This window comes from Elephantulus edwardii, unplaced genomic scaffold (assembly GCF_000299155.1).
Source record: "Elephantulus edwardii isolate Elephantulus edwardi_28Jun2011 unplaced genomic scaffold, EleEdw1.0 scaffold00223, whole genome shotgun sequence".
In the NCBI taxonomy this organism is placed as follows: Eukaryota; Metazoa; Chordata; class Mammalia; order Macroscelidea; family Macroscelididae; genus Elephantulus; species Elephantulus edwardii.
The window spans coordinates 3,303,739-3,315,582 of record NW_006399973.1 but is presented as its reverse complement, the minus strand read 5'-3'; the positions used below and the strand labels follow the sequence as shown (position 1 = coordinate 3,315,582).

Sequence of the window (11,844 nt, the reverse complement as noted above, 5' to 3'; positions counted from 1 at the left end):
AATTTTTGTTTTCTTGATGCTGAGATGTAGTACATATTGAAAGCTGTAGTCTTTGAACTTCTTCAGTAAGTGCTTCAAATCTTCACAATTCTGCAAGCAAGATTATGAGGAGAGGTGGTGGTGTCATGTGCTGTTGAGTCAGAACTGACTCGTAAGTGACCCTGAAGCAGGTTTTCAGAAACTATAAATTGTACAGGACTACCCATGTTTCTCCCATGGAGTAGCTGGTGGATTCAAACTGCATGCCTTAGGGTTTGCAACACAATTCTTTATCACTAAGACACCAGAGTCCTGGGCAAAGATACAGGTTTTCTCCTTATGGAGTGATATTCAGCTGATCTCACTGTTAATATGAAAATGTTTTAATTCACCCACCGGAGATGTCTGAAGCCCATCACTTGCATGCCCCATATCTGAAGCCATCTGAGTCATTAGCCTGGGCCACAGAAGGATTGGTGTGTGGGAAAGAGCTCACACACTGCACTGGGGCCCTAAGACAAGCAATGAGGACCAGCACACACAGCCACGAGGAGACTGTTTTTCAGTTCAGGGTTAGGAAGAATACACTCCAAAGACAGAAGTTGTCCCACCTCACATTCATGGCTCTTCAGCAACAAAAATGTTCACGCTTTAGAGGAATGCTTGAGAGAGGGCTCAAGAGCCATGGTCTTTGAAATTACTTGCTACTCATCAGAGAGCTGGACAACAACTAAGGATGATAGGAGAATTTATGTCTTTGAGTTGTTGTGCTGGAGAAGAATATTAAACATACCATGGACCACCGAAAGAACAAACAGATCTGTCCTGGAGAGGGTGAAACCAAGTTTCTCCTTGGAGGCAAGAATTTTTTTTTCTTTATTGCTACCCACAGGCATAGTTTTATAAAAATAATACATTTCTACTGAAGTATTATTGATTGCATAATATATTTTTAAATTAAACTGTATTCATTTTAATGAACATTTACAGATTTTGGATTTCCATTCATTAATTGTTGATTGCATAATATCTTATAGCCCATCATTGTAGTTAGTGTCACTTCCTCAGCGTAACTCAGTGAGGTCCATGCTGAACTAGGAATCTTATTAGGCAGTTCTGCTCTATCTATAAGGCCATTGTTGACTCAGTAACAATAAGTTTGTAGCAAAAATTGTTCTCAGCATAAATGCAGACTCCTTGTAAGTATCTTTCTTAATGGGGACTGAGTTCTTAGCTATACAATTTGATAATCATTTTTGCCCAGATTTAATTAGTTTCTTTATCAAATTACAAAAAAATTGATTTTAAACATTTTACTGTAAATTTTGAAAGGATAATCTTGGCAAGTATAATCAACCACTCTTCTGACAAATCAATTACTCAAATATATTAATTCAGTGCTCAATTTTTCAGGTTCAGATCATCTATGTTATATTATTTGCCTAAAAATATTCCTAACATTTTTTCTTTCTTACTCTGAGCATATTTAAAATTGTATCATCCTAATAAAAATATGAATTATTAAACTAAAATATACAATTATTATTGTTGTTGTTATGTACCATCAAGTCACCGGTGACTCATAGCGACCACATGTACAACAGCCCTAAACCCTGCTCTACCCTGTGCCAATCTCCTCATTACCACAGTCACTGAATCAATCCATCTCATTGAGGATCTTCCTCTCCTGTGCTGTCCCTCCACCTTCCCAAGCATGATGTCCCTCTCCAAGGACTGGTCCCTCCTTGAAACATGTCTAAAGTATGACAGATGAAGCTTTAGAATCCTTGCCTCCAAGGAACAACCTGGTTTAACCCTCTCCAGGTCAAATCTGTCTGTTTCTTAGCAGTTCATGGTATATTCAATACTCTTCTCAACACCACAGCTCAAAGGCATCAATTCTCCTTCTATCATCCCCTGTCATTGTCCAGCTCTCTGATGCATAGTAAGTGATTGCAAAGGCCTTGGCCTGTATCAGGCACACCTTATTGTCCAGAGTGACATCATTGCTCTTCAGAACTTTGGAGAGGTCTCTAACAACAAACTTTCCCATCACAGTATGTCTTTTAATTTCCTGTCTGCTAGTGCCAAGAGTGTTGATTGTGGAGTCAAGCAAACTAAAGCTGTGAACAATCTCAATCACTTCACCATCCATCATGATGCTGCCAATTGGCCCAGTGGTGAGATTCCTTGTTTTTTTGACATTGAGCCTTAATCCATATTGAAGGCTACAGTCTATGACTTTCTGCAGCAAGCACTTCAGGTCCTCCTCAGTTTCAAGCAAGTAGGGTTGTGTCTTCTGCATAACGCAGATTATTGATGAATCTTCCTCCAATTCTGATGCCACATTTCTCCTTGTAGATAGAGCCTCCCAAATAATCTATTCTGCATATAGATTGAAAACATATGGATATAGGACACATCCCTAGCATACACCCTTCCCAATTTTGAACCACGCAATATTTCCTTGGTTTGCTCTGGCAACTGCTTCGTGGTCCAAGTATGTTGTTGTTATGTGCCGTCGAGTCGTTTCCGACTCATAGCGACCCTATGCACAACAGCTCTAAACCCTGCTCTATCCTGCGCCAACCGCACTGCCTCTGACACACCCATCCCGATTACCCCAGTCACCGAATCAATCCATCTCATAGAGGGTCTTTCCCTCCTGCGCTGTCCCTCCACCCTCCGAAGCATGATGTCCCTCTCCAAGGACCCGTCCCTCCTGGCAACATGTCCAAAGTATGTCAGACGAAGCCCCAGAATCCTTGCCTCCAAGGAGTAGCTTGGTTTAATCCTCTCCAAGATGGATCTGTTTGTTTTCCTGGCAGTCCATGGTACATTCAGTACCCTTCTCCAGCACCACAGCTCAAGAGTATCCACTCTCCTTCTGTCCTCCCTAGTCATTGTCCAACTCTCTGATGCATAACAAGCGATTGCAAATACCATGACCTGTGTCAGGCGCACCTTAGTCTCCAGAGAGACACTGTTGCTCCTGAGTACCTTTGAGAGGTCCCTAACAGCAGACTTTCCCATCGGTCCAATTATAGGTTTCGCATTAACACGATCAACTGTTCTGGAATTCCCATTATTCTTAAAGTTTGCCACAGTTTGCTGTGATCCACACAGTCAAATACCTTTGCATAATCACTGAAACACAGTCATTCCTTTGATATTCTCTGCTTTCAGCCAACATACATCTGACATTAGCTACAATATCTCTAATACCACGACTCCTTCTAAACCCAGCCTGCAATTCTAGCATTTCTCTGTCAATGTGCTGTCCCAGTCATTTTTGGATAATTTTCAGCAGAATCTTGCTTGCACGTGATACTAATGATATTATTTGATAGTTTCCGCACTCTGTTTGATCACCTTTCTTTGGAATGAGAACAGTTTATAGATCTCTTCCAGTCAGTTGTCCAAGTGGTGGTCCTCCAGATTTCTTGGCACAACTTGGTGAGCTCATCTCGAGCAGCCTCTCTTAGTTGTAAATATCAATTGGTATACCATCTATTCCTGGGGCCTTATTTTTGCCAGTCCTTTCAAAGCAGCTTGAACTTCTTCCTTCATCACCATAGGCTCGCTCATAAGTTGTTTAACGAAATTCTTCCTGTGTCTGCCAATTCCTTTTGGTGCAATAATTCTGTATACTCTTCCCATCTTCTTTTAATACTTTGGGTCATTTAATATTCTTCCCAAAGCATCCTTAAGTATTGAAATTCAAGGTTTGAGTTTGTTCTTCAGTTCCCTGAGCTTAGGAAATACTGAGTTTAAATAAAAGAAAAAGAAATACTAAGTTCTGCCCTTTTGATTTTCTGACTCCAGTTCCTCGCATATTTCATTGTATTACTTGGCTTTGTCTTCCCGCGTTGCCTTTTGAAATCTTCTCTTCAGTTCTTTAATATCTTGATTTCTTCCCACTGCTTTGGCTTCTTGGTGCTCTAGTGCCATATTCAGAGTCTCATCTGACCTCCATTTTGATCTTTTCTTCCTCCTCTGTCTTTGTAATGGAGGCAAGAATTTTGAAGCTCTGTCTCACTTACTTTGTGCATGTGGTTAGGAGGGACCAATCCTTGAAGGACATCATTCTTGGATGAGCGGAGGGACAGCACAGAAGAGGAAGACCCTGGATGAGATGATTTGACATAGTAACTGGGGCTTTGGGGGCAAGTATATTGGAGATGATGAGATTGGCTCAGGATAGGACAGGATTCCGAGCTCGTTGTGAGTCACAGGTGACTTGACAGCACATAACAACAACAACAGCAACAACAATAACAGTTCCCTACCACTCAAAGTTTGTGGATCCCATAGCGTAGGCATCAGCTGTGAGAGGGTTAGAAATGTAAGATTTCTAGTCCCCTGCCAGGCCTACTGAATCAGAATCTACATGTTAGCATCCCCAGGTGACCCAGGTATGTGGTACAATTCGAGGTGTTCTAAATTAGAGAATCTCTAAGGCCTCTTTTACCTGCAGGGCCTGAATCTACTCTTGGTGCTGTTTGCAGGAGGGAACTGGTTGAAGATGATGTTTCCCCACCACCAGGCCCTAGAACAGGAAGAAACGTCTTTACCCCTACACCCCTCTCCCCTCCAATGCTGCTCCTTGTCTCATAGCACCCCAGAGGGTAGCACTGGTTCAGTTCCCCTCTCTCCTCTTCTCTCTCCAGACTAAGCTCGTGTGCAGCAGATGTGTGGTTAGACTGACAGGTATCTGCAAAGTTACAAAACTAAATCCAGCTGTGGGTGGGAAATATTAGCAAGTTTCAAAAGACCAGCAGCCCAAAGTCTTGCTGGATCTATAAAATTCAGTCTACATTTGCCTCCCTGAGCCTACTCTGAAGGGCTGTGTGCAGCCTGGGTCGAGATTTCCTAGAGAGGGAATTTCAGGAAGAGTACTCCAACCTCTGTGAAGGAGGCTGGCTCAGGAGCAATTCCAAGAAATTGGAAACTCAGCAGTGTGTGTGAAGGAGGCAGGGTTGATAAGCACCAGGAATATCAGAAAGAAGGGTCTGGGATTCCATTTCCAACTTGATGCCCAAGCTTCATGCTGTCATAGACTATATACGCCTTGTTTTGCTGAACATATTATAGCATATTATGAATTTATTCTTCCATATCTTATAGTACAATTCTTTTCCCGTTCTTGCCTCCATCATGTTATGAGCTCCTGTTCTGTCAGACGCTGTGCTAAATGCTGGGAAGACAAACATAAGAAGAAAATAGTGTTCCACTTAGGTTTCCAGTTTATACTGGGGGTAGGTTAGCCCTGACTGTGTCATTGTGTGTTAACCACCAAAAGGCAGACCTGAGGAAGGGACTGAAGAACTAAGAGGAGGCGTAAAACTGTTCTGTATGGGAAGGTGTTGTGCACCATCAAGGTCAAGTCAGAAGTGACTCCTAGCAGGAAAATCAGCAATGAGGTTTCCTGAGGCAATAAATCACATGAGAGGAGATTGCCCAACTTCGTCCCAAGGAGTGACAGGTGAATTCGAACCACATGCCTTTGGGTTGGCCGTGTGACTCCTTACCACTAAGCCACCAGAGCTCTCCGGGGAGGTGAAGAAGGGCTTACCCGAGGAGAAGAGCCGGCTGAGAGAGAGTCGGCTGACACAAGGTTGAGGAGTGTTGTAGGCAGAAGTGTGCACATGCGGTTTATGGCCTCTGAAAACCCACTGGAGGGTCAGCTATGAGGTGTTCTGGCTCAAAAGTCATGAGGGAGTGAAGGATGGTGGCAGATACTCAGAGCACCAGAGTCTGGTATGCTGTGGAAATTAAACAGGTAAGAGACTGGAATGAAAAGAGAGTGTAAGTGCCGAAGGGGACGAATTCCCAGCAGGGTTCGACTGGTGAAGGGTCACATCTGCCCAGGTAAAGGGGTTGGGGTTTAACCCATAAATGAAAGGGGGTCACGGTAGGCCGATACAAGTGGTTTGGTCAGAGGTGTTGGTTAACCAATGACTATTTGGCTGAACGAATAAAGACATCAATCCATTAGTCAGATTTGTACATTATGTTATATATCATGAGTAATCAGAAAAATGAAAAACTAGCAATATCAAATCACCCTGGGAGCTAGCAAGGCTTGTTTGTGGCAGCTGTATCTGTACATGCCATTAACCTTCATGCATTACTTTTGAGTGGGAACAACTCATAGCTGACAGATAGTGGGTTTTCAGAGGCTATAAATCACATGGGAAGAGATTGTCTGTCTTTCTCCTGTGGAGTAGCTGGTGTATTTGAACTGCTCACCTTTGGATTGGCAGTGCAACTCCTTGCCCGCTAGGGCACCAGAGCTCCAACTCTGAGCATTCCTTTCTCAGCACTGACTATGGACAAGTGTACACAAGTTCTGCCAGTTTACAGCTAGCATTCTGCCCACTGGGCTAAAAATTATTACCATTAATGGGTGCTTTCAAGGCAATTCCAACTCCTAGAGACTCTAAGGGATACAGTAGAACCACCCTGTAGGATTTTCCAAAGCTGTAATATTTGTGTAAATAGAACACTGTACCTTTCTCCCTTGGAGCGATGTTAAGTCTGGACAAAGGAGGCCAAAGGGAAGAATGAGGCATTCAGAATTCAAATGCTGACTGCCTTGCCTGCTGCTGATAAGAAGAGCAAATGACCTTGCTTGTCTGCCTGAGCTAGCAGGTAGATCGTGAATCAGAGTGGAATATCCCTCCCTAAAAAACTGTTAAAAAAAACCCCTCCCAGTAAGTTCACAGTGTGACTTGCCCATTCTGCATCTCCAGAATGAGGAACTCACTCCCTCCACCCCTTTAATAAAAGTGCATTAAGCTTTCTCTCGTTCTCTCAGATTTTTTCCTTAAGTCCATTAACTTAACAAGAAGCAAACCATTTTGAAGGAAGGGGAGGTGCACAAGAGATCCAAGTTAGAGAATTACCAACCATCATAACCTGAGTGTTATTTTGGCCTCAGCTGGACTCTTACTAATCAGATAAAAGGCCAGTTTATAGTAACCGTCCCATTCGTAAGTTGGAACCTAAAAGCCTTTGGTTGCCACATAGCAGATGACTTTGTGAGAGGTTCCCCCAGAGGAATGCTAGGTTCTGTGGCTCTGAAAGCATGAGAGGGGACTCTGCTTCCATTTTGCACTGAGTACTTCTTGCATCCAGGTGCTGCACTATTTATTGTGTTTCTCAGTGTTGGGATGGCCGTTGCCACCACTTTTACACCCCTCTGTCTAATTTTTGAAAGCTGTTATTTATCAAGTGCTTATGCTGTATCATGCTGAGGATTAGGGTCTTGACCTGTGTTGCTGTTGTTGTTGTTGTTGTTATGTGCCATCGAGTCATTTACGACTCATAGCGACCCTATGTACAAGAGCCCTAAATGCTGTTCTATCCTGTGCCAACCTCGCCGTCTCAAACACACTCATTCCCACCACTCCACACACAGAATTGATCCATCTCATCGAAGGTCTTCCTCTCCTGCGCCATCCCGCCACTCTCCCAAACATTATGTCCCTCTCCAAGGACTAGTCCCTCCTTGCAACATGCCCACAGTATGTCAGACGAAGCTTCAGAATCCTAGACTCCAAGTAGCAGCCTGGCTTCACCCTCTCCAGGACATACCTGTTTGTTCTCCTACCAAATTTAATATTAATAATGACTTCCAGAAACAAATAGTATAAGCCATTTATGGAGCCTCCTGGAGGCCAGATAAGCTCAAAACCGTGGCCAAAATTACACTGCTAGCAAACAGCAGGTCCCAGAGAGGAGAACACACCACCATATCTGATAGCTATGGCTGTGCTATCTCCTCCCCTTCATTTTCCACCCTGATTTGTTCAAAACCAGGCATTTTATCAAAAAGCATGTGAACGCTTTCTTGAGGAATCTCAGCAGCTTCCTGTCCACATGTGAGGATGAGGGATTATACAGGGCGTGGCAGGCTCTTTCCCAAAGTAGTTCCACCTGATGCCCTTCATACCCTTGGGGAGCCCTCAGCTGTGCCTCCAACCCAGTCATCATTTCCTTGCCATTGTGTCTGTAAAGTGCATGTCAGAGGCCTTTCTCTGGGGCCTTCTTACTGCTCTTATTGCAACTATCCATCATCAGCTCCCTTTCCCCCGCCCGCTCCCAGATGAGGACTCTTCGCCTGCGTGGAAGCTCAGCTCTCTCACCTTCCTTCCTCATTCTCAGAGGAACAGGCATGGCTGAGAGTTATAGCTGCTGTCTTTACACTGCTCTGTGTGCCTCAGGTGGCATCTCTGATGAGGTTTTTCTTTCCAAAGCCTCTCCTCTGGCTCTGAGGTCCCTTCTTTCCTGCCAGGACTCTGCCCTGGTCTTGGGTGCCCACCGGTTGTCCTTCTCCACAGACATCTCTGCAGTATGACCCTGCAGCCCACTCCCCACACCATCGTCTGACTGGGCGCTGCCTTCTTCTTTCTTGAGTTAATTTCTTCTAACCTGAGTTCTGCCCGCATGTCCTAATCTCTCCCTCCTCTGCTCTTCTTATCCTCTGACACATCACTGGAATCTGGTGAGAGAAACAGATTTGGTTTTGCAATAATTGTAACTCACAGAGGTACAGTGTTCCAGAGTTTAGATGCCATCTCAGGGACACACACACAATTCCTGGCAGGCAGGAAAGGAGACTTTATTTTGTGAGTAAAACTCAGACCCAAAAGGAAAGGTGGAATTAGGGGAATTGAGGGTGGGCAGGGGAAGGACAAAACCTTTTCTGCCTTTGTAAGTAGCCACCCCTTGTAAAATGAGGATAATTGTGATCTTCAGATGAGGGTAAGGAGCCCTGCTGGTGCCATGGTTAAGCTGTGGTGGTTCAAACTCCCCAGCCACTCAGCCGGAGGAAAATATCTGTCTCCCCAGCCCCACGGGTCAGTTCTACTCTGTCCCACAGTGTAGCTATGAATCAATTTGGCAGCAGTGGATTTGCTTTACACTTTTTTTATTTTAGACAAGGCTACAATAGAGGAGACATGAGCAGGGCCCTGTAAACACAAGCTATCAAGCTTTCCTAACAGTGTCTGTGGCCACGGGCTCACATGTGTGCAGGCATGATGAGGATGACACAGGATAGGCCGGGGTTTAGATCTGTTGGCCATAAGGTCTCTGGGTCATACTCAACTCTCATTGGTGCTTAACAGCAATAACAGCAACGAACCACTTATCATCAAGCTGACTGACTCGTGATGATGCCATGTGTATCAGAGCAGAATTGAGTTCCACTAGACTTGCAGTGATTGATTTTTGGAAAGTAGATCACTACAGGAGCAGCAAAATCTGGGGACAGGCACTCAGCCTTGCTGCTGCTGCTGCTGCCCAGGGGCTGCTGAGCCCCTGACCACCCGCCGCTACCCACTCTGGACACAGACCATCCAATCATGGATGAAAATAAGCTGGTGCAAAAGGTCGAGCAGGCTGAACGATATAATGACATGGCAGCCTGCATGAAATCTGTAACTGAGCAAGGAGTGGAATTATCCTATGAGAAGAAGAATCTTCTTTCAGCTGTGTATAAAAATGTTGTGGGAGGCCATCGGTCATCTTGGAGGGTTGTCTCAAATATTGAGCAAAAGACGGAAGGTGCTGAGAAAAATCAGCAAGTGGCTGGAGAATACAGAGAGAAAATTGAGATGGAGCTAAGATCTATCTGCAGTGATGGACTGTCTATTCTGGAAACATTCTTGATCCCCAATACTTGACAAGCAGAGAGCAATGTCTTCTACTTCAAAATGAAAGGCAGCTACTATGGTTACTTGGCTGAGCTTGCTGTTGGTAAAGACAAGAAAGGGATCGTGGATCAGTCACCACAAGCATCCCAAGAAGCTTTTGAACTCACCAAAAAGGAAATGTAACTAACACATCCTATCAGATAGGGTTTGGCCCTTAACTTCTCTGTGTTCTGAGATTCTTAACTCACTGGAGAATGAACTCCTGCTATCTTGCAAACACAGCTTTTGATTAAACCTTTGCTGAACATGATACATTAAGGGAAGAGTCGTACAAAGACAGCACGCTAATAATGCAGTTACTGAGAGACAACTTGGCATTGTGGACATTGGATACCAAAGGTGATGAAGCAGGAGAAGGAGAGAGAAATCAACCAGCCTTCCAACTTTTGTCTGTCTCATTTTAAAATTTACACAGTAGACCATTTGTCATCCATGCTGTTCCAGAAATAGTTGTTTTGTTTACGACTTATGACAGGTTTATGTTACTTCTACTTGAATTTCTGCATTTCCCATGTGTTTTTTGTGTTTAATATTAGGGGAGTAGAGCCAGTTAACATTTAGCGAATTTTCCGTTTTGATCCCGAGATTGCCAATATGGGAATGTGGAATTTTTATACAAGTTATAAACGTTTGGCATAGTACTTTTGGTCCATAGTGGCTTCAAATGAGCAAGCATTAGAACTGCTTCCATGTCTAAGCAAAGAAAACTGCCTTCATGTTGCCATATTGGTTTATCCTGGTGGGGGATAAAAGGGGCAATTAATTTTAGTCACAAGGGTAATTACTGTGAGTCCTTCAGGGTTTGGAGCACTTACAAAACTATAGTAGAAATAGATATGCAATGGATATTACAAGTTGGACCACTATGGATTACACAATTTCACTGTGCACATCTTTGGGTACAGCTGTTCCTTTAGACAAATTGTGACCCAGTTTACTCTGGAAAAGAGCAGACAGGATTCATGTTCCATTATTTATAAAGTTACTTGCTGTTTACATCCATTATTTTTGCTGTACTCATTTTTATTCAAATGTTTTAGGCAACCTAAGAACAAATGTATGATTAAAGATACAGTAAAAATGGATAGCTGGATATCTATTATATAGTGTATATCAGACATAGCACTAAAACAGAAAAAAGGTGTGTTAAACTTTTTAAAGGTTTTTTCCTTATTTTTTTTAATGTTTGCATAGTATGCATGTGCTATAAAAATAGTTAACATAGAAATAACTTGAGATGACGGTTAACTTTGTTTAATTTCTTATGAAATGATCATGAACAATCCAAGCATAATTCTTAAGAACATGTATTAAATTAATGTAAGTGGAATAAAGTTTTATGAATGGGAAAAAAAAACATAGGTCACTACAGAAGTAGACTTTAAGCGGGACTTTCTTCTGATACAGAGGATCTCTTAGTGGTACAATAGGTTAAGTGCTGAACTGGAACTGAAAGATCAACAGTTCAAATCTACCAACTACTCTGTGAGAGAAAGATGAAAGCGTGTCCTCCCTTCAAGAGTTAGAAAGCTGATAGAAGGTTGCCAGGAGTCAGAAGCTAAGGCTGCAGCGGCTTTTCTCTTGAAAAGCCTCCAGCTGGACTTGAACCATAAATCTCCACTTAATAGTCAAGCCCACTAACCATTTGTGTACCTAATGATCCCTTTTTGTTGTTGTGTGTAGTCAAGTTGGGACCAACCCACTGAATCTTTTTTTTTTAAATTTATACTGATTAATTTACAAAGTTTAAATACACTGTTTTTAGCAAATGATTCTTCCCATTTCCTTCACCCCCCCCATCCATCAAATTGTGCAGCCCTATGATTAACAACCCCATCTCCCTGTACATCTCACCTCTCTGTTTCCTTCCCCCTTGGATCCTCATACTCCTTCAACAATAATGATTTTATACAGTATTTGTCTTTGTGGAACTGAGTTCACTCAGCATAATGCTCTCCAGTCCCTCCAAAGTTAGATAATAATTTACAAAATGATTGCTCCTGCATGCTGCATAGTATTCCGTTGTATGAATGTACCACACCTTCTCAATCCGTTCGTTTGTGGTTGGACATCTAAGCTGTTACCATGTTTTGCAATGGTGAATAACCCAGCTGACTCTTGCAGCAGGTTTTCTTTTTTTTTT

At 43.0% G+C, this 11,844-nt stretch overlaps 1 pseudogene; it reads left to right on the top strand.

Moving 5' to 3' along the window:
- Positions 1–9,350: 9,350 nt before the first annotated feature.
- LOC102868736 lies at positions 9,351–10,105 on the top strand (annotated as a pseudogene).
- The last annotated feature ends 1,739 nt before the right edge of the window (positions 10,106–11,844 follow it).